Source organism: Bubalus bubalis, chromosome 10, assembly GCF_019923935.1.
Source record: "Bubalus bubalis isolate 160015118507 breed Murrah chromosome 10, NDDB_SH_1, whole genome shotgun sequence".
In the NCBI taxonomy this organism is placed as follows: Eukaryota; Metazoa; Chordata; class Mammalia; order Artiodactyla; family Bovidae; genus Bubalus; species Bubalus bubalis.
The window spans coordinates 724,474-748,246 of record NC_059166.1 but is presented as its reverse complement, the minus strand read 5'-3'; the positions used below and the strand labels follow the sequence as shown (position 1 = coordinate 748,246).

The window sequence follows — 23,773 nt, the reverse complement described above, 5'->3', positions numbered from 1 at the left end:
AGTTAAGTATTGTTAATCCACCCAAATAACCAAGTCTACTTTTCTCTAACCCTTTAGACAACAGAATGCTATTTCAGCTCAAAATGTAACTGAAGTAAATTCCTAAATAAAGTTTAACTGCTGTAATGCTTAAAGAGCTCCTCACCCTGCAGTCAGCAGCCCAGCACAATGTCATCACCCCCAGGTCTACACAGGGAACTTTTCTTTAAGAAACGGATAATAGAAATGTGAGCACAAGTGGATTCTCTACTCACAGCTGCTCAGGCTTCCAACGGGAGTTGGAGACTTTATAAACAGCCATTTCTGCTGTAATATATCATTGCCAAGTTAACAAAGCAAGACATTCTGTTGCTCCAGTCTTTAAAGATTATGAAATTATCCAACACTAATTCTTCTACTCCTGGCTGCTTATTTTCCCCGACAGAAGACAAAAGCAAACATCAAGTTTTAATCATTAGCAGTTCACACCCAATTTTCAACTGTGGCTTAAACAAAAAACAATAACAATAAAACTAACAGGAAGCTTTCACTATAAAGGACTTACACCATCTTTCTGAAACCAGCAATTCAACGGAGTCACTACCCAAGCGCCACGCCACCGGTGGGTCTTTCAGCTGCTCTGCCCAAGGCATCTGTAAGAGGTGTTGTTGTTGCTGTTGTTTAGTTGCTCAGTTGTGTCCAGCTCCTTGTGACCCCATGGACTGTAGCCCACCAGGCTCCTCTGTCCATGGGATTCTCCAGGCAAGAGTACTGGAGTGGGTTGCCATTTACTTCTCCAGGGGATCTTCGACCCAGGGATCGAACCTGCATTTCCTGCATTGGCAGGTGGATTTTTTACCCGCTGAGCCACCAGGAGCCCCATGAGAAGTGTTATGTAAAGCATTAGCTTTGTGTTCTGCTTCACAAAGTCAATCAATTGTTTAGATTGTTTTAATATAGGAAAGACAGAGAGTCAAAAAAAGAAAAAGTCCACAAAATAGAACCATAATCACAGATCCCAAAGGAACTTCAAATTGTGTTATTCCTTTTGTGTTATGTGTGTGTTAGTCACTCAGTCGTGCCTGACTCTTTGCGACCCCATGGACTGCAGTCCACCAGGTTCCTCTGTCCATGAGATTTTCCAGGCAAGGATACTGGAGCGGGTTGCCATTTCCTTCTCCAGGGGATCTTCCCAGCCCAGGGATCAAACCCGGGTCTCCTACACTGCAGGCAAATTCTTTACCGACTGAGCTACAAGGGAAGCCCTTGTTATTGTTATTCCTTTTAGCTGCTCTATTTCAGAGGAAGCTAAAATTAGTAAGGCAAAGAAGTGTGTAATATAGCTAACAAGAGACCACCAAGAAATCACACTGGCTTTCCAGACTACACACAAGCCGATTTTAATTATGTTATTTAAAACTCATTTAAAGGCAGCAAACATGAGCATTGCAACATTGGAATGCAATAGAACCATCTGTCTATTTTTGCCTTTTTATATATTAGATATAATGACTTGAATTGCCTTTAATTTTATATTAACAGAAGGTCATATACACTGTTTCAAGAGAAAATATGGAAAAATCAGTGTCTGCCTAGTAGGTCTGATCTAGTCTCTTCCTCTTAAAACAAAGTATGTTAAGAGACAGGAAAGAGACCATGTAAAGAACTAAGAAATGAGAATGCTAAAATATGGACAAAATCACCACCAACTCTGAAGAAAATGGAAAGACTGAGAAAATATATCTTCACAACATAAAGAATGTTAAAAAATACAAAAAGATGTCCTGATTGTTTACTGTTGTATTATAAGCTACCCCCAAACTTAGCTGTTTAAAGCAATGCCTGTTCTCTCATGTTTCACGGCTCTCAGGCTCGATGAGCAGGCATCCCCACAGGTGGAGCAGGAGCTGGACGGGCTTCCGCAGGTCTTGGAGAACTCACAACCGGCGCTCACGGTTCATTGGTGGAAACAGCCGGGAGAGCACCCAGATTCATAAGGAAGCGACACTCACTGCTCAAAAGAAGCATCAAACAACCTGTAGCCATGTTTTACAATAGATTCAGAACCCACTCTTCATTCCCTGATTAGAATTTGTCCACTTTGACATATTCATATATATTCAGAGACAGCAACTTTCAGAAAATAACCAGGCCTAAGTAGGAGCAGCTAAGAACAGAATATGATACTTTGATCAGTACATTACTTATAAACAAGGTTCTAAAGGACCTCCCTGGTAGCTCAGATGGTAAAGCGTCTGTCTACAATGTGGGAGACCTGGGTTCGTTTTCATTCCAAGGTCGGTTTTCATTCCAATCCCAAAGAAAGGCAATGCCAAAGAATATTCAAACTACCACACAATTGCACTCATCTCACACACAAGTACCCACTCCAGTGTTCTTGCCTGGAGAATCCCAGGGACGGGGGAGCCTGGTGGGCTGCCGTCTATGGGGTCGCACAGAGTTGGACATGACTGAAGCCACTTAGCAGCAGCAGCAGCAGCAGCAGAAGACACAAGTAATGCTCAAAATTCTCCAAGCCAGGCTTCAGCAATACATGAACCATGAACTTCCAGATGCTCAAGCTGGTTTCAGAGAAGGCAGAGGAACCAGAGATCAAATTGCCAACATCCGTTGCATCATTGAAAAAGCAAGACAGCTCCAGAAAAACATCTATTTCTTCTTTATTGACTATGCCAAATCCTTTGACTGTGTGGATCACAATAAACTGTGGAAAATTCTTCAAGAGATGGGAATACCAGACCACCTGAGCTGCCTCTTGAGAAACCTATATGCAGGTCAGGAAGCAACAGTTAGAACTGGACATGGAACAACAGACTGGTTCCAAATAGGAAAAGGAAGACGTCAAGGCTGTATATTGTCACCCTGCTTATTTAACTTCTATGCAGAGTACATCATGAGAAACGCTGGGCTGGAAGAAGCACAAGCTGGAATCAAGATTGCCGGGAGAAATATCAATAACCTCAGATATACAGATGACATCACCCTTATGGAAGACAGTGAAGAGGAACTAAAAAGCCTCTTGATGAAAGTGAAAGAGGAGAGTGAAAGAGTTGGCTCAAAAACTCAACATTCAGAAAACGAAGATCATGGCATCTGGTCCCATCTGGCAAATAGATGGAGAAATAATGGAAACAGTGTCAGACTATTTTTTTGGACTCCAAAATCACTGCAGATGGTGATTGCAGCCATGAAATTAAAAGACGCTTACTCCTTGGAAGGAAAGTTATGACCAACCTAGATAGCATATTCAAAAGCAGAGACATTACTTTGCCAACAAAGGTCCGTCTAGTCAAGGCTATGGTTTTTCCAGTGGTCATGTATGGATGTGAGATTTGGACTGTGAAGAAAGCTGAGTGCCGAAGAATTGATGCCTTTGAACTGTGGTGTTGGAGGAGACTCTTGAGAGTCCCTTGGACTGCAAGGAGATCCAACCAGTCCATTCTAAAGGAGATCAGTCCTGGGTGTTCATAGGAAGGATTGATGCTAAAGCTGAAACTCCAATACTTTGGCTACCTCATGTGAAAAGTTGACTCATTGGAAAAGACTCTGATGCTGGCAGGGATTGGGGGCAGGAGGAGAAGGTGACAACAGAGGATGAGATGCCTGGATGGCATCACTGACTCGATGGATATGAGTTTGAGTGAACTCCGGGAGTTGGTGATGGACAGGGAGGCCTGGCATGCTGTGTGTGATTCATGGGGTCGCAAAGAGTCGGACACGACTGAACGACTGAACTTAACTGAAAGGACTATCTTCTCACTGAAAGGCAAAGGAGAAAAGGAAAGATATATCCATCTGAATGCCGAGTTCCAAAGAATAGCAAGGAGAGATAAGAAAGCCTTCCTCAGTGATCAATGCAAAGAAATAGAGGAAAACAATATAATGGGAAAGACTAGAGATCTCTTCAAGAAAATTACAGATACCAAGGGAACATTTCATGCAAAGATGGGCTCAAAAAAGGACAGAAATGGTGTGGACCTAACGGAAGAGGAAGATATTAAGAAAAGGTGGCAAGAATACACAGAAGAACTGTACAAAAAAGATCTTAATGATCCAAATAACCATGATGGTGTGATCACTCACCTAGAGCCAGACATCCTGGAGTCTGAAATCAAGTGGGCCTTAGGAAGCATCACTACAAAGCTAGTGGAGGTGATGGAATTCCAGTTGAGCTATTTCAAATCCTAAAAGATGATGCTGTGAAAGTGCTACACTCAGTATGCCAGCACATTTGGAAAACTCAGCAGTGGCCACAGGACTGGAAAAGGTCAGTTTTCATTCTAATCCCAAAGAAAGGCAATGCCAAAGAATGTTCAAACTACTGCACAATTGCACTCATCTCTCATGCTAGCAAAGTAATGCTCAAAATTCTCCAAGCGAGACTTCAACAGTATGTGAACCGAGGACTTTCAGATGTTCAAGCTGGATTTAGAAAAGGCAGAGGAACCAGAGATCAAATTGCAAACATACACTGGATCATAGAAAAAGCAAGAGAATTCCAGAAAAACATCTATTTCTGTTTCATTGACTACACCAAAGCCTTTGACTGTGTGGATCACAACATACTGTGAACAATTCTTCAAGAGATGGGAATACCAGACCACTGTACCTGCCTCCTGATAAATCTGTATGCAGGTCAAGAAGCTACAGTTAGAACTGGAGATGGAACAATGAACTGGTTCCACATTGGGCTCCAAAATCACTTTACTTTCTTGGGCACTTTACTTTCTTTATGCCTTATATAAAACCAAAATCACTGCAGATGGTGACTGCAGCTGTGAAATTAAAAGATGCTTGCTCCTTGGAAGAAAAGCTATGACAAACCTAGACAGCATATGAAAAAGCAGACACATTACTTTACCAACAAAGGTCCACCTAGTCAAAGCTATGGCTTTTCCAGTAGTCATGTACGGATGTGAGAGTTGGAATATAAAGAAAGCTGAACACTGAAGAATTGATGCTTTTGAACTGTGGTGTTGGAGAAGACTCTTGAGAGTCCCTTGAACTGCAAGGAGAGCAAACCAGTCAATCCTAAAGGAAATCAGTCCTGAATATTCATTGGAAGGACTGATGTTGAAGCTGAAACTCCAATACTTTGGCCACCTGATGTGAAGAACTGACTCATTAGAAAAGACCCTGATGCTTGGGAAAGATTGAAGGTGGGTGGAGAAGGAGACAACAGAGGATGAGATGGCTGGATGCCATCACCGACTCGATGGATGTGAGTTTGAGCAAGTTCTGGGAGTTGGTGACGGACAGGGAGGCCTGGCGTGCTGCAGTCCATGGGGCCGCAGAGAGTGGAACACGACTGCGTGGCCGCACTGACCTGACCTCTAATAGTGGTAGAAATGGAGTCAGTCATTCATTTGTGGAACTTCTTACCGTACATCAAGGGTCAGTCCTATTTGCTGGTCCTGTCTAGAAGATACAGATGCAGCAATAAAGATGCTGGGTGTTGTCTCTGACTCAGCGCTCTGAGAAATGAGGTGCCCAAGAGCACAGGGGTGCAGCAGCGCTCCAGCGGAGTCCTGCCCAGTAGCTTCTGATGGTTACCTCTGACCTACCTGACGGATACCTAACAAAGACCTGAAGGCCAGCTGGCAATCCACACACTCTGACAGCTGACAGATTCCAGGTCTAGATAAGACTCATTTATTTCAGGTTGAATAAAGAGAAAAAACAGTAAAATCAACACCTTCAAAAAGAAAAAAAATTATATCCATACCCACTGGTGGACATAAAATTTTTAAATGCAAAATAAAAATATAATCCAAATATATTCTTCAGTGTATTAAAAATGCAATACATTAAGACCAAGTTGGATTTATTCTAAGAATAAAGATTGGTTTAAAAAAAGAAAAAAAATTATCATTTCAATAATGCAGAAAGAGCATGTATTAAAATTTAGCATCCAGGTCTTCCCTGGTAGAGCAGCAGATAAGAATCCAACTGCCAACGCAGGGGACAGTTTCAGTCCCTGGTCCAGGGAGGTCCCACAGGCCACAGAGCAGCTGCACCTGAACGTCCCCTCTACTGAGTCCACGCTCTGGAGCCCGCAAGCCACAACTACTGCACCCACACGCCTAGAGCCCGCGCTCCACAACCAGAGAAGGCGCTGCAATGAGGAGCCCGTGTGCTGCCCTGAAGAGCAGTCCCCACTTGCCACACTAGAGAAAGCCTAAGCACAGCAGTGAAAACCCAGTGTAGCCAAAATAAAATAAATAAGATAATTTTTTTTAAATTTAGCATCAGTTCAGTTCAGTTCAGTTGCTCAGTCGTGTCCGACTCTTTGCGGCCCCATGGACTGCAGCATGCCAGGCCTCCCTGTCCATCACCAAGTCCTGGAGTTCACTCAAACTCATATCCATTGAGTCAGTGATGCCATCCAACCATCTCATCTTCTGCCATCCCCTTCTCCTCCTGCCTTCAATCTTTCCCAACATCAGGGTCTTTTCCAATGAGTCAGCTCTTCACATCAGGTGGCCAAAATATTGGAGTTTAAGCTTCAGCATCAGTCCTTCCAATGAACACCCAGGACTGATCTACTTTAGGATGGACTGGTTGGATCTCCTTGCAGTCCAAGGGACTCTCAAGAGTCTCCTCCAACACCACCATTCAAAAGCATCGATTCTTCAGTGCTCAGCTTTCTTTATAGTCCAACTCTCACATCCATACATAACTACTGGAAAAACCATAGACGGACCTTTGTTGACAAAGTAATGTCTCTGCTTTTGAATATGCTATCTAGGTTGGTCATAACTTTCCTTCCAAGGAGTAAGCGTCTTTTAATTTCATGGCTGCAATCACCATCTGCAGTGATTTTGGAGCCAAAAAAATAAAGTCAGCCACTGTTTCCACTGTTTCACCATCTATTTGCCATGAAGTGATGGGACCAGATGCCATGATCTTACTTTTCTGAATGTTGAGCTTTAAGCCAAATTTTTCACTCTCCTCTCTCACTTTCATCAAGAGGCTCTTTAGTTCTTCACTTTCTGCCATTAGGGTGGTGTCATCTGCATATCTGAGGTTATGGATATTTCTCCCGGCAATCTTGATTCCAGCTTGTGCTTCATCCAGCCCAGCGTTTCTCATGATGTACTCTACATAGAAGTTAAATAAGCAGGGTGACAATATACAGCCTTGACGTCCTCCTTTTCCTATTTGGAACCAGTCTGTTGTTCCATGTCCAGTTCTAACTGTTGCTTCCTGACCTGCATACAGGTTTCTCAAGAGGCAGGTCAAGTGGTCTGGTATGCCCATCTCTTTCAGAATTTTCCACAGTTTATTGTGATCCACACAGTCAAAGGCTTTGGCATAATCAATAAAGCAGAAATAGATGTTTTTCTGGAGCTCTCTTGCTTTTTCCATGATCCAGTGGATGTTGGCAATTTGATCTCTGGTTCCTCTGCCTTCTCTGAAACCAGCTTGAACATCTGGAAGTTCACGGTTCACGAATTGCTGAAGCCTGGGTTGGAGAATTTTGAGCATTACTTTAGTAGCGTGTGAGATGAGTGCAATTGTGCGGTAGTTTGAGCTTTCTTTGGCATGGAGCAGCGGCTGTGATGGTGCAGGAGTGGCAGAGAGGAGCTACCCCACGTGCAAGGTAAGGAGCAGAGGCTGCACTTTGCTGGAGCAGCCATGAAGAGATACCCCACGTCCAAGGTAAGAGAAACCCAAGTAAGACAGTAGGCGCTGAGAGAGGGCATCAGAGGGCAGACAGACTGAAATCACAATCACAGACAACTAGCCAATCTGATCACATGGACCACAGCCTTGTCTAACTCAGTGAAACTAAGCCATGCCGTGTGGGGCCACCCAAGACGGATGGGTCATGGTGGAGAGGTCTGAGAGAATGTGGTCCACTGGAGAAGGGAATGGCAAACCCCTTCAGTATTCTTGCCTTGAGAACCACATGAACAGTATAATTTAGCATCCATTCTTAGCAAACAAGTAAAAGGGAACTTCATTTGACAAAGAGTAATTTTTAAAAGCAATGATAATTTCAAAAAGCTACAACAAACATCAAATTTGATGAAATGTTGAAAGCTTTCTCTGTAAGATTGGGAAAAAGATTTCACCACTTACATTCAACATTTTACTAGAGAATTTAGCCAGTGTGGTAGAAAACAACAATAGATAAATGTAGTGATGAGATTTTAAAGAAATAAAACTGTCATCATTAAAAGATTATGTATAATAAGAAATAAAACTCTTATTAGTCATAGATTATATGATGCTGAAGAATAGAATCTACTAATATATTTTATGATAAAATGTTTAGCATGATTTCTGAATATGAAATCAATATAGAAAAATCAACTGTATTTACACATATGAACAAAAATATTAAAAATAAACTTTTAAAGACATATTTTGAATAGTATCTGAAATGTCAGGTACCTAAAAGAAAGTTAACAAAAAGTATGTAAGACATTTTACACAGAAATTTATAAAACACTGAGATAAAATCTAAATAAACAGAAAAGAATGGCAGGTTCTTGGATCAGAAGAATTAATATTGTCAAGATGTCTCCCCAACTAACCTATTAATTCAATTTCAATCCAGTCTTTCAGTCGTGTCCAAGTCTTTGCAACCCCATGGACTGCAGCACGTCAGGCTTCCCTGTCCATCACCAATTCCCGGAGCTTGCTCAGACTCATGTGTGTTGAGTCGGTGATGCCATCCAACCATTTCATCCTCTGTCAACCCCTTCTCCTCCCGCCTTCAATCTTTCCCAGCATCAGGGTCTTTTCCAATGATTCAGTTCTTCACATCAGGTGGCTAAAGTATTGGAGTTTCAGCTTCAGCATCAGTCTTTCCAATGAATATTCAGGACTGATTTCCTTTACAATTGACTGGCTGGATCTCCTTGCAGTCAGGGACTCTCAGGAGTCTTCTCCAACACCACAGTTCAAAAGCATCAATACTTTAGTGCTCAACTTTCTTTATGGTCCAACTCTCACATCCAGGCAAATTCCCCACAGGTATCTTTTGTGGAGTTTAAAAATGTTTAAAATTCATGTTCAAATGAAAATGGCAAATCACACCCGTCAGTTTGGGGCTCCCCTGGCAGTCCAGTGGTTAGGACTCTGCACTCTCACTGCAGGGAGTAAGGGTTCAGTCCCTGGTCAGAGAACTAAGATCCTCAAGCCCCTTGTCATGGCCAAAACAATAAAGAAAAACATACAAGCCTATGACCGTTCACTTCCTGCCCTAGTTGCATAAATGCAGAAATCTGTTCATGTGTGTAGTAAAAGACATGTGGCAAGGCAGCCTCATTTGTAAAAATCAAAATAAAGGAAAATGCATTGCATGTCATGTACATTTAGAAACAAGGAATATATATGTTTTGGGGGGGTGTATGTTTTTAAAGCTAAAAATAAATCCAAGGGGGTGATGATCACAAAAGTTAGAATACCAGATATATTTTTGGAGAAATGGACACAGAACCTATTGGTACAATGTTCAATGGTAAGTCATTGTGGTGTACACACTTGTTTTATATACATGTCTTCAATATATTTCACAATAACAAGAAAAGTAGAAAGAGTAATAAAAATACAGCTAAACCTCTTAGTGAAACAAGATTCTACTTACAAAAAGTGGGGGAAAATTCAAGCCAATAATAAAAAGCATGCTTAATTTTTATACTCCGTAGCTATTTCTGCTAAATTCACAAATATACCATATCCATGGTTATTGAAACTTCTCTATTGTTAGAAATTTATTGTTTTATAGTTTTGCTACATCCCAAATGTCCTGCTTTAATTAAACAAGAATGCTTGCTACCACCACACCAATATGACAGTACTTGGGAATGTTATCTAATAAAATACTGGAATAAAATAAAATAAGGAGCATACATTTGGAAATTAAGTGTCAAAATTATTACTATTTCCATAAGAGTATTTACTTAAAAAATCAAGGATGCCATGTGAATAAAAATATTCAGTGAAAGAATCATCTGCAAATTGACAGCTTTTTTCATGCTAACAATATATTCTTAGGAATTATAATAGAAAAATAGACTTCATGAACTATTTCAGTATCATAAAATAAACACAAATATGCTTATATATTTATTATATACTTATCTATATCTTTGGCCACCTGATGTGAAGAGTCAACTCATTGGAAAAGACCCCGATGCTGGGGAAGATTGAAGGCAGGAGGAGAAGGGGATGACAGAGGATGAGATGGTTGGATGGCATCACTGACTCAATGGGCATGAGTCTGAGTAAACTCCAGACGATAGGGAAGGACAGGGAAGCCTGACGTGCTGCAGTTCATGTGGTCGCAAAGAGTTGGACATGACTGAGCGACTGAACAACAAAATTATAAACATCTTAAATAAATAAAATAAAAGTAAATAAAGAATAAACTTAAAATTTGTGAAAGTGCATATATTTTAAATAACTTACAAAGAGACACAAAAGCAGAAAAGCATATCAAGTTTTTGAATGAAATCTTCAAAATTATAAGGTTCTCAGTTCACTGAAAATTGATCTATGAATTAAACGTAATCCAAGTCAAGGCCAACATATGAATAAATAACTCTGACATTCAGCTGAAGAAATAAATCACAAGAGTAACTCAGAGGAAGACAGCAAAGAGGTAAGAAACTTGCACTTCTGTCCCTCCATAAAGGCAGGGAAAACTGGCATGAAAGGACAGAATTAGTTTTTTTTCCCCCCAGAAGTCTGAGAATTAATTAGAGGTTGCAGGCACCATAAAAGCATTTACTCAGGAAAACAGGTGAATCCCAGTAAGAACCACAAGATTTCTGGTGTTTGACTCACCTCAGACCCATTCCACACCCCCTTGCTCAGTGGTAGCCGTGACAGTAATCCCCTGCACTTTCTGTGCTGGACGGAGCAGAGCGGACCTTGTGTATAAGAATTTGTCACTTGTTTTGACCTGCGTGATGTCTCCCTGGAAGCCTGGCTCCAAAGCCTTGCCTCAGCTCTACCGGAGGCAGCGTGATCCAGGGTGGAAGCATTTGTCCAGAACTGACAGAGGCCAACACGTTCGTTGCTGCTGCCTGGGTCATAGGTGACATTTGCAGCAAACAGTTCACAAACCAAAAGCCTTGGGAGAAGAGGCTGGAAAATGAGATATTGTAGGAGCCGAAGCAGCTCTGCTGTGGTCCTGGGGACTGAGCCGTGCGCTCACCTGGGGCCGTGCACAGGCTCAGGAAAGGCCCAGAAAGCACCCAGTTCCCACCAGTGGCTGACCGTGAGGCCCACTGAAGGAGTGGTGAGTGAGACAGAGCTGTGCACTGCTTGGCTGCATGTGGAAGATGTACACACACACACGCCTCCTCTTCAAAGACAGGAAAATCATTTGCTTCCAGACATTCAAGGAAATCCTGTTTAATCATTAGGTGACAACTAGGTCAACTGGCTGGAGGCCTCAGTGGCAATAAATGACAAACAATACATGCAGGTTTCACTCAGAAAGCCAGCAAAGGACAGATAAAGGTGCCTGCCGTGAAGGGCACGTGGAGTCACCTAGGAAAGGGAGAGACTCTGGTTTCTAGTGGGATCATGTTATAATGTTCATGGAACCCATTCTCAACAAAAACAAAAGTGTGAGTCTTGCAAGGACACAATAAAGAATGACCCATTCACGGAAAAAGGAGGCAAAGAGAAACTGTCCCCAAGGAAGCCCACAAGGGACTTTGTAGACAAAGACTTTCAATAGGTCCAAGAGGCAAAAGGAAAAGAAACTATGCCTAAAAAGCTTAAGGAAAGTTTGAGGATAAGCTCTCACCAAATAGAGAATATCAATAAAGAGTGAGAAATTATAAGGAGAAATTCTGATGTTGAAAAGGACAATAACCAATATGAAAAACCCACCAGAGGGACTCAACAGCCACTTACGTAGGCAGAAGAAGCCATCAACTTTAAGCCAGGACACGACAGACACAAGGTGGACACAACAGAGTGTCCGCCCAAGGACTGGAAGAACAGAAACGAAGGAAAAGGGACAGAGCCCCAGAAACCTGTGGGCACCATCAGACACACCAACACACACACACACACTGGAGCCCCAGAGGAGAGGAAGGAAAGAGGCAGAAAGAATATTTCAAGAAATAATGGCTGGGAATCCCCAAACTTGATGAAAAGCATTATTCCACATATTCAAGCAGCTCAACAAACTTCACATGGAATACACTCACATATCCACACCTAGACACGTCGTGATGAAATAAACCTCGAAAGCTGCGCGCGAGGACTGACTACAGGAAACTGGGTACCATGTACGGGAACTCGATGCCAACATCAAAGCTGAACGCCAGACAAATGAGAGGGAAGGCAGTGTTTGCAACAGGGTCTCACTTTGCTGTGCACATGTGCAGGTGTTACATACTCACGTATGCACACACACATGCATGGAAAAGACCCAAAACATGCCAACAGCGGTTAGCCCTGGGTGTGAGCCCGGAATCACTGAGTTTTGTTTTTTCCTTTCCTTTGTTCACTTTGTTTAGTTCGTGTTTATTTTCTATTTTCCAAAATAATATATATTGTTCCTTTAAAAGTGGGAATGCATTAAGAGGTGATGTCAATTCTTAGGTAAAACAAATAATTCCACCAACATAATATTTCTGTGTATCTGTATGTTAAATGTTTCATAAAATGGCTTCATATTCTACAAATTCTGGGAATAGAGGCTTCTATTCAAAACACACTCGTTAAACCAGAGCAGTGAGCCATCTTTTAATTCCACTCTGGCATGTCGTTCAGTAGGTAAACCAAAGTGGTGAGTCTGGACAAAGCCTGTTGATATGGGCCCCATCTTAATAATGCAGGGAGGTTCACCAGCACAATCTCAATGAAATCTGTGAGCTTTGTATGTGGAGAATTTTGTTATTATACCTTTTCCTTTGGTATTCTCTTGAATAACTTATCCCTGAACGCAAAAAAAAAGTTGCCATATTTGTATAGTTCAGACTCTGCTAGCCCTGTGCCATGACTGGTAACGACAGAATTATGTGTAATAGGAATCCTATGTGTTGAGGACAAGTCCAGCACTGCAAGTTACTTAAAGGCAGAGTTTTCAGGTCGGGCTTACAAGCCATTTACAGAGAAGCTGAGCAGGGCTGGAACTGCCTTCCCATCGGCACATTCCTCAGACGTGAGCGCAGAGCGAGCGCGGAGGCCAGACCGTCAGGAGCTGAGCTCGCCCTCGCCAGATATTAGATCAACAACCATTAAACATAATACGAACCATCTTCCGTGGCCAGGGCTAAACAGCTGCGCGTACAAACAGCTACAAATACGTCCCGGGAGGCTCGGGGCCCAGCCCGCCGACGGCCCCGCGCCTCCGGCCGCCGCAGGGCCCTGGTTCCCCGCACCCAGATGCACTGGCACGTTCGTTCCCCGTGAACTGCACACACGCCGGTCCCGACGCCGGCCTCAGGACATACCTACCCGTGTGGCTTCTGGAGGGGAGGAAGTGGCCCAGCGCTGCAGAAACCCAGGCCAGACTCTGGGGCAGAGCCTGTGGCTCGTGTGTCACTTTTGCGGGGACCTGGCTCCGGGGTGTGTGAGCCTGGGCTTCCCTGCTGTTGAAGGGCAGCTCTGTCCTGAAGGAGCTCAGAGGTCAGTGGGCACGCCTCCCCTGCCCCCTTACCAGGCCTTCCACCTATTCTGTGGATCCAATAAGAATAATACATCAGTTACTGAAAAGGTGAAACTTAACACTATGAGACACAGGTCTAAATTCTATGATTACAGAATTACTTTTCTAAGAAATGTCACAAACCTCCCTAAAACATAGCACACATATACAGACACACACACACACACACACACACACACACACACACGACTTCTGAAATGCACACCTCATCCCCCTGCTTTCATCAGAGGCCCTGACACCGCCCAGTGTTATCTTGGCTTTTGACATTTACTGCCTGTGTTCTTCACTAGATTAAGTTTCAATGACGACAAGGATCCATCAGCCTGTCCATTACTGTTCTTCATGACACGCGATAATTCTGATTGAACAAATGCATGAGTGGGTTACATCTGATACATAAAATTACATTCTCTTTCCTGTTTCAATACAAGGGGGCTGCCGCTATCTTCCTTGGGTCAGTTTCCACACCCTCATCTTCACATATTTCTGTAAGAGAGTTAGGGAGCAATGATTTTTTTCTGCAGTTAACAGAGACCTTCAGCCTCTGTACATTTTCGTGCTCAAGCCCGTTTTGCCGCTTCCCTCCTTGGACCAACAAAGACCATCCCAACGTTAAAGTTTAGCAGGAAGACAAGCACATAACACACCACGTCATGAAGCCCTTGGTTCTACAGGAAGTCTCGGTTCTAACAGAAACAGAGTAAGATCCCACGTCAGCTCCGAGCTGCGGAGACACACCAGGGACGCTCTCCGGCCCCCGTGGCACCACGCGCACATGCACTCGCTCAGCAACGACTCTGGCCTGTCTTCCCTGAAGGACCTGTCATGTTTCCTCGCTGTTAGGCGCCTTCTGCAGACCTTCCCCACCTTGGGGAACCCTCCACCTTTCAGGTCTCGCATCGCCCCTGAAGCCCGGGAGGCCCCCAGCGCCCTGCTCAGGGGCTGCAGCCCTGCCCGAGGTTCACAGCCTCAGTGCAGGCGTCACAGGAGACGTCAGCAGCAGCTGGGACCAGTGCTCATCACCAAGTCTGGCCTATTTTCCTATTTTTATTCCTATTTTCACGAACTGAGGATTTAACTCCATGGCCAACCCTTCAGCCGAACACCCAAGCTTGCACAGTAATTACTCAATTACCTTTAAATTTTGCTAAACTTTCATCATATGAAACTCATAGCTTTACATGTTTTAAGTTTTTGATGTGATAAATGTGTTTCTTTCGAGGTAAATGAATAGAGTATGTGCTTTTTACAGTTTAACTAAGATAAGAATTTTAGGCTCTTGCTTCTGACAATGCCCTCAACCTAGGCCCCCAGGACCAGGGAACGTCAGGAAAAATAGATGTCAAGGATGAAGGTTCACCTTGAAGGAGGGTCATCACTGGATCTGTGTCACCACTGGGCCATCTAACTGTTAAACCAATTCAGCACATATTTTTGAGCATCTGTGGTTTCTGCCAAATGACATGCTAGAGTCTAGGGCTGCAGAGTTCACAGGAGATGACAGCATGGGACAGAACCAGGAGCGGAAGTGCACAGGCCTTTAAAGGAACAGGGCATGATGCCCACCCAGGGGTGGACACCGTGGGGGGGTTGGGTCTTGAAGGACAAGTAAGAATTAGAGGAGGGAGACAAGTGGAGAGAACTTTTCCAGAAAGAAGAGCTGGCCCGGGCGGGGGGCATGGCCGTGTGAGAGCACAGCTTGCAGAAGGGTGTGGGATTCAGCATGCTGGGCAGACTTTTGGAGGAAAACAGCACAGAGCCCAGAGGAGCAAGTGATAGCCACACGTGAGTTTCAGATCTGCATCCAGGAGCGACGGCTGTGGCTGAACTAGTGGTGAATGCGCCTACATCCAGAGAAAGGTCCTTAAGAGAGTGATGCCAAGTGGAGTCCAAGGGTTTCCTCCAGACGGCAGGCTCCCGTGTTCAAAGACAGAAAAGCCAGAAGCAAATGGTGTGTGCTTAGATTCCACACCTGGGCATCCCAGAGGAAAGAGTGTTCATAAAGCCATGTGGGCAGAAGAGACCTGGGTTCCGTCTGTTACAATGACGCTCCCAAAGTACTGGTAACGGGTCACCAGCTGGCGATGATTCTCAAGATGTGACTGTTCACGTGCACAAGCTTGTGTTTCCTGTCTAACTGCCCTACTGGAACCTCATGGGCAGGATATATCCACGTCCTTCAGGACAAACGTGAACACAGTCGTAGGAGTGGGCAGCCTTACATCTTTCCTAAGCTTAGGGGGAAAGTATCCAATCTCTGGGAACTAACAATGACGCTAGCCATGAGCTTTTCCTAGACGGATGTCCATCGTTTTGAAGTTCTATTGTTTAAATCTTTCATTAATAGCTATTACATTTTGTCAAATGATCTTTCTATGCCTACTGAGATGATCACACATTTTCTTTATTGACACAATGTATTATGGTACATTAATTTACTTTTTTATTAAGCCAACCTTGCATTCCTGGGATAAATCTCTATCGCTAATGGTGTGTAATCTTTTATATATTTTTCTGGGTTGATTTGCTAGTAATTTGTTGAGAATTTTTGTGTCTATATTCATAACAGATATTGGTCTTAGTTTTCTGTTCTTTTGATTTTTTTTAAATCAGAGTAATACTGATCTCCTTGAATGAGTTATGCTGTGTTTCCTGTAATTTCTTGGAAGATTTTGTGAAGATGTGGTATTAATGCTTCTTTAAATGTCTGGTAAGAGTTACCAGTGAAGCCATCTTGTCTTGGATTTGCTTTGTGGAAAGTTTTTAAATTATTATTATTATTTAATCTTGTTATAAATCTGCTAAAATTTTCTATTTATTCTTGAGTCAGTTTCACTAATTTGTACTTTTCTAGGAATGTTTCCATTTCAACCAAGGTATGTACATTACTGTGATACAGCAGCTCATTCATTGTAAGGCAGGCAGAGATGTCTCCACTCCACTTCTCATTTCAGTAATTTGAGTCTTCTTTTTCTTCATCAGTTTTAGCTCTTATCATAAGTTCAACCCTTGATAATTTCATGTACTCTAACATCTGGATACATAATTTAAAGTATAATTTTATAGGATGACTCACCTAAAAATTAAGATAGCTAATCATACACAGGTAAAATTCTAAATCACACTGAAAGGCTACCATACTGTGGGAAAAACATCCATCTAGGACTCTAGAGACCTCTATAACATGTGTCCTGCTATGACCTAGCTCTATAATTTTCAGTAGATCACCTCTTTTCTTTAGGCTACACATGGAACGCCACTCCCGGGAGGACTGTCGCTATGCACTCCCATCAGTGGTGGAGAGCCTGAGGCGAGGCAAATAGACTCTGTTCAGAACGGAAGTCTGAGCCCAGGTCTCCTGCATGTCAAGCATGACGGATGCTTCAGTGCCCGAGTACCCTTCTCATGGGCTTCCCAGGTGGCTCAGTGGTAAAGAACTCACCTGCAATGCAGGAGACCCCAATTCAATTCCTGGGTTGGGAAGTTCCCTGGAGAAGCGATAGGCTGCCCACTCCAGTATTCTTGGGCTTCCCTAGGGGCTCAGCTGGTAAAGAATCCACCTGCAATGCAGGAGACCTGGTTCAATCCCTGGGTTGGGAAGATCCCCTGGAGAAGGGAAAGGCTACCCACTCCAGTATTCTGGCCTGGAGAATCCCATGAACAGAGGAGCCTGGTGGGCTACAGTCCATGGGGTCACAAAGAGTCGGACACGACTGAGCAACTAAACCACCACCACCATGCTCTTTTCTTTATATTTTCTTTAAAGCTCAAAGATTTTTTTACTTAAAGTTAGATTTCCTTGGGTCTAACAATTAAAAGCATGAGAGTCATACAGGAGACCATGAACTATTTCAAATTCTTAAATTTAGCAACAGGGGAAAAACAGACTCATCCATCAGAAGTTCTTTTTTCTTCCTTTCTTTTATAATCTGACGTAAATCACAGACAGCAAAGGCAAAATTTAAAAGCAATATGATATTTTCCAGTAGTTCACCTTATCCTTGGAAATGAGACTTATTAACTGTTATACAGATGTGTTTAACATAGCTTAAAACAACTGCGCTCTGGTTTTAAACTGTAGGGTAATAATTTAACAATGTTCTATCTGCCTGAAACAAGACCACCCACACTTGAGAAATTTCCATCTTTCTTGAAGTCTGTATAACACAGAACTTGGCAAGCAAGGAAACAGCAGTAGGGAGGCCAAGATGTGAACCGGAGAAGGCCGCTTTCTATACAGAGTGAACTGCTGCTGATAAATAGAAGCAACTATTGTCCAGTTTTCATGCCCAACACATCCACATCGGCACAGTTGCTTCCAGCAGGAAACAGCAGCACAATTCCAGATCTGTCTCCATTTAACCCAACACCTTCCCCATACACTTTCGGCTGAGGAGTCAGGACCAACGACCGCACACAAGGAGGGGTCACTCGACAGAAGTGCATTGAGGTTGCCAGCGTGCCTGCGAGCCTTCATCTCTGGAAAATACTAGAGCATCTTTGTGTGCCAGTAACAAAAACAGATTCAAAAGAGTGAAAGTGAAGCCTGCACAACAGTTCAAATGAGGGTGGACGAGGGTCTTCTCTTGGAAGATTCTCCTGAGTCCTGCATCAGGACCACACCTGCTGTGTGTTCCGGGGCACACCAGGGTAGCTAGGCCCCAATCACCCTCTCAAGCGTCCATGTTCGCCGTGACCCTGCTCACACCTGCACAGAAGCCCCTTGGCTCCAGCCGTGGTCACTATTGATCTGGGTATGTTTCTTTATATCTGAGTTATCCCGTCTAAGTAGGCTCCCCTCGTGGCTCAGATGGTACAGAATCTGCCTGCAATGCAGAAGACCTGGGTTTGATCCCTGGGTTGGGAAGATCCCCTGGAGAAGGGAATGGCAACCCACTTCAGTATTCTGGCCTGGAGAATCCCGTGGACAGAGGAGCCTGGCAGGGTACAGTCCACGGGGTCGCAGAGTCAGACACGAATGAGCAACTAACACTATATTTCATTTTAAGTATAGAACTAGTAACACAGGTGACAGAGATTGCTTAAAAATGAAGGAAAATGCTACAGAAAAGACTGCTCTTTCAATTCCAGCTGACCGCCCCAAGATGTTTGACGGCACGCATCAGACAGCAAGGATTCATCATGCTCCCGAGACAAGCCCTGCGGGGGGTTCTGGACACCAAGGAGTGGAGTCAAGAAATTGATCCGATGTCTAAACTGCACCCACGAATCAGGGCTCTCCCCTGGGACCAGGCTTCACTACGGATGTCAAGGATGCAGCCCTCGGGAGGCGGGAAAGGAGTGGACTTGGGGGCCGAGCCGCCCTGACCAGCCCTCCAGTCCCCACCTCCTCTCCCCAGCTCTCGGCAAACTCAGGGTCAGGTCACACAGCGTGGCCCTCAGGAGGAGGGCCTCCCTGTCACGCCTCAGGGGGTTGTGCAGCCAGTAGGCATTTTCTAGGGAGCCACGGCTCGCAGATCCACAGGGCGTAGATTTACCGGACACGCAGCCTTAAGCCATAGTCATCTGCTAAAAGTGCCACAGAGGTCAGGGCTGTCCTCCCAGCAAACAGCGGGAACCTCTGTACCAGAAGGCAGCAGTCACCTTGGTAACAGAAGCGGTCCAGGTCGCCTGCTTCTTTCTCCCGAGCAGCCCTGTGTGATCCTAGTGACTGAGAGAGAAACTCAGCCCAGGCCAGCCGCCCCGACGTTTTCCTGCCACTACACGAGGCAGGCGAGGCGCAGCCCCCATCCTCTGTGTGGCTTGGATTCCATGCAGAGGGGCAGCCAGGAAGAGCGTGGACATGAGCGCAGACTGTGAAATACCAGGACCGAGGCTGAGGGCCAGGGCTCCGGGTCGGCGGTTGGAGAAGGGCTCTCTGCAGGTGTGACTGGGGAACTGGGGTCCTCGAGACAAGAAGCTGTTGATGGAAAATTCAGGGCAACCACTGTAGTCGGGGAGAAAGTGAAGGTGAAGTCGCTCAGTCGTGTCAGACTCTTTGCAGCCCCATGGACTGTAGCTCACCAGGCTCCTCCGTCCATGGGATTCTCCAGGCAATAGTACTGGAGTGGGGTGCCATTTCCTTCTCCAAGGGATCTTCCCCACCCAGGGTTTGAACCTGGGTCTCCTGCATTGCGGGCAGACGCTTTACCGTCTGAGCCACCAGGGAAGTTGGGGAGAAAAGCAGGGCACAAATCCTGAAGCAGAACAGCTCTGAGTGGAACAGAGACATCTGGGGAGCGAGACGTGCCTGCAGGGGTGGACCCTGGGCGAGGAGGAGGGTCCTGCAGCACAGGCCGCAGGTGGGCGCGGGGCCTCGCAGGACCCCGTCCCCTCGGGCAGAGGTAGGCGCCATCCTGGGAGGGTGTGGGGCAGGCAGGAGGGTGGCACCCGCTGGTCTGTTTCAGGGACGTGTCTGGCCACCAGTGAGAAGGGGCAAAGAGGGGCGTGGTCCGGGAGGGAGAACGGGGTCTGCATGAAGGTGGGAGGAGCTCGCGGAAGAGTGGACGGATCTGACTGTGGGTCAGGACGTGGCCAGGGTGTGTAATCACACCTCAAGAAAGCACGGGGCTAAACTCATGGCCAAGAGTCCTTATCTCCTGAGGATATTACTGCGTGGTGAGGTAGTCACAGCTGAGGCACACCCTGCCAGAGGCGTCCTTCATGATAAATGGAGAGTATGCTGGGGTCGGGGATTAAAACAAGATGAGTTTTAACTGTTGAAAACGGGAGGATGTGGAGATCCACTATGCACTGAACAGACGCTTGACCTTCTCTACAATAAGACATCTGCAAGGGAAAAGCACAGGGTGGGACAGGCCTGCTGGCTGGGAACCACTCACCCACACAGGGCCCCACAGCCTCTCCAAGTGAGCCCTCTCTGCCTAGAACAGCAGGACACTTTTGAACAAAATGTACTCTTTTTAAGACACTTTCATCGGTAGAAAGGATCCACTTATTTGGCAGTTTGGAAGTTCTTTGTTACACTGAGCTAAAAATAAATCTTTCTGAAACTTCCAACCCTGGGACCTGGTTCAGTAACGTGGGAACCGAGAAGCAAGGGGACTCTTCCTATGTGAAAACTATGGAGACTGAAGGGCAGCTGTCAGCTCAGACTGATCCTTCAAATCGTTCCCTAAAACCAAAACACGTTTTCCTCATAAATAGTCCTTTTCCTATTCCTTCTCCTCTTTTTTTCCCCAAGTCCAGGTGCCCTTAGCTTCCTTCTGGGCTTGGTCACTCAGTCGTGTCCAAGTCTTTGCGACCCCGTGGACTGTAGCCCACCAGGCTCCTCTGTCCATGGGATTCTCTAAGGCAAGAATCCTGCAGTAAGTAGCCTTTCCCTCCTCCAGGGGATCTTCCCAACTCAGGGATCGAGCCCGGGTCTCCCACATTGCAGGCAGATTCCTTACTAACTGAGCCACCGAGGAAACTTGAGGACCTTGCAATTTCGATTGAAGCCTCTCTTCTCACTGGTTTGTTCACATCGTCCACACACTGAATAAATCCTCCATATACTTAGTAATAGTTCTCAATCTGCTTTCCTCTTCAATACACAGTGAATGACATTATTCCTATCATATGATGCCATTAAATTAAAAGTACAAATAATGCTTAGGCTTTGTATGTGAGCTTGTCCCCACCCATGCATAAAGGCCAGGCCCGCACATCATTTGTCCACAGTTAACAGGACTAAGGACAGCAATTGACCCAATAAGAATACTCCATACGGACAGGAAGCGATAATTCAAAACAAAAGTACTGTGGTCAGTTATGTCAGTACTGTCAGCGTTCCATGTTAACTGAAGTGCCCCAAGTACTGAACTTCTTTCTTGCCCTAAGAATCATGATAAACATTTGCTAGAATCCCTTTAACACACACATAAAAATCACATTAATGTGACGCTCATGGTGACGATGTACAGGATTCAGCATCTTTGCTCAAAATCCACAGCTGTTCATCTCAGCTCTCCCCACCCATGGGTATGTGTGGGAAGTGTGTGTGTGACAGGGGTGTGGGCGTGTGATGGGGGTGTGGGCATGTGCGACGGGGGTGTGGGCGTGTGTGTGACGGGGGTGTGGGTGTGTGTGACAGGGATGTGGGTGTGAGTGTGACGGGGGTAAGAGTGTGACAGGCGTGTGTGTGACGGGGGTGTCAGTGTGTGTGTGATGCGGGTGTGGGCGTGTGTGTGACGGGGTGTGGGGTGAGTGTGACGGGGGTGTGGGGGTGTGTGTGACGGGGATGTGGGTGTGACAGGTGTGTGTGTGATGGGGCTGTCAGTGTGTGTGTGACGGGGGTGTGGGCTTGTGTGTGACAGGGTGTGGGGTGAGTGTGATGGGGGTGTGGGTGTGTGACGGGGATGTGGGTGTGAGTGTGACAGGTGTGTGTGTGACGGGGATGTCAGTGTGTGTGTGTGATGGGGGTACAGGTGTGAGTGTGACAGGCGTGTGGGTGTGTGATGGGGGTGTGTGTGTGACGGGGGTGTTGGCATGTGACGAGGGTGTGGGTGTGTGACAGAGGTGTGGGCGTGTGATGGGGTGTGGGTGTGTGTGTTACAGGGATGTGGGTGTGTGATGGGGGTGTGGGTATGAGTGTGACAGGTGTGTGTGACGGGGTGTGGGTGGATGTGTGATGGGGGTGTGGGTGATGGGTGTGTGTGTGTGTGATAGGGGTATGGGTGTGTGACGGGGGTGTGGGTGTTTGTGTGACAGGGGTGTGGCTGTGTGTGACGGGGGTATGGGCATGTGCGACGGGGGTGTGTGTGTGTGTGACGGTAGTTTGGGTGTGAGTGTGACGGGGTGTGGGTGTGACGGGGGTGTGGGTGTGAGTGTGATGGGGTGTGTGTGAGACGGGTGTGGGTGTGTGATGGGGGTGTGGCTGTGTGTGTGACAGGGTGTGGGTGTGAGTGTGATGGGGGTGTGTGTGTGTGTGATGGGGGTGTGGGTGTGTGACGGGGGTGTGTGAGGATGTGTGTGTGTTTGCTCTAACCTCCCAAGTCCTCTCTGCCCCCAACTTTCTTGATCCCACTCATAACATTAGAGTTAAGGTTTTGGTTAGAAAATAAAGGTTGAACTACCAAAAAGCTGAACAGGTAACTTCTTAAAGATTAAAAAGCTTCTTTTCACTTTACGGGCCAGTACAACTGTCTGTGCAGTATTTTCTGAATGCAATTTTATGTGAAGAAATGAAGTTGACATACAACTTCCTCACATCACCATGGATCCAGGCAGCAGCTCAACCCTGACCTGGTTCTCAGCCCTGCCGGCCCCATTAAAGTCACCTTAAAGAGCTGTTTCTTGGCAGGAATCCATTTAAACCATGAGTCCGTTTTTTAAGTATAACTTAGTTAAGACGAGATATGTCAAGCCAGCTGGCAGTGAACTCCTGTGCTTGTGGCCGTGTGCTGGAGGAGAGGCGCGTGGGTGCCAGGCCCTCACGTGTCCACGTGTCCACCCGCTCAGTGGGGGCACTGCTGCTGGTCCACACAGGAGCCACCAACAAGCCTTCCTCTGCCATCTTCTAACTGAAGCGTAGCCCGAAGCTCTAGTCTTTTCTTCATGCTCAGCTGTGGCGCCCACAGCACTGGTTGCTTCAGGGAGCTGAGCTGGGAGGCGCAGCTACCACTCAGGCAGCAGGTGGAGACGTGGGTCCCGGGAGGAAGCGTGTGGGGACGGTGCGAGTTACACCTGGGACCTGGGTATGCTCCCCAGCGGCAGGACATGGAGGACGTGTGGACGCGAGGGCACGAAGAGCTGACCAACACACACATCACCATGGAAACACGTCCCATGGACACCAAGAGAAGAAGGCCCTGGGGGGGTGGGGGGGGAGCAGCAGTGAACACTGAGCCAGGCACATGCCTGAGATCACACGCGCCTCTCGGACACAGCGGGAGACACAGCTGCTTCCAGCAGAACTCTAAGCTCGTGCCAGTCCTGCAAGTCCCACACGGTGCTCCTTCTAGAGCACCCACAACCAGTGAGAGAGGCAATCCCTAGGCAGGTTGACAAGAAGTCCAGGGTGCCCGAAGAGGAGGAGAAAGGGGTCTGGGTTTCTCAAGGAGGAGATCAGATCAGATCAGTCGCTCAGTCGTGTCCAACTCTTTGCGACTCCATGAATCGCAG

The 23,773-nt window shown here is 45.9% G+C and overlaps 1 protein-coding gene and 1 non-coding gene across 4 annotated transcripts in view; both read right to left on the bottom strand.

Annotated features, from left to right (window-relative positions):
• The window catches only part of WDR27 (WD repeat domain 27), a 167,745-nt gene that overhangs the window by 47,390 nt on the left and 96,582 nt on the right, over positions 1-23,773 (bottom strand). The gene's annotated exons all lie outside the window — the stretch shown is intronic.
• TRNAC-GCA lies at positions 19,746-19,817 on the bottom strand. The gene has a single exon. It is a non-coding gene; the product is annotated as a tRNA-Cys (tRNA).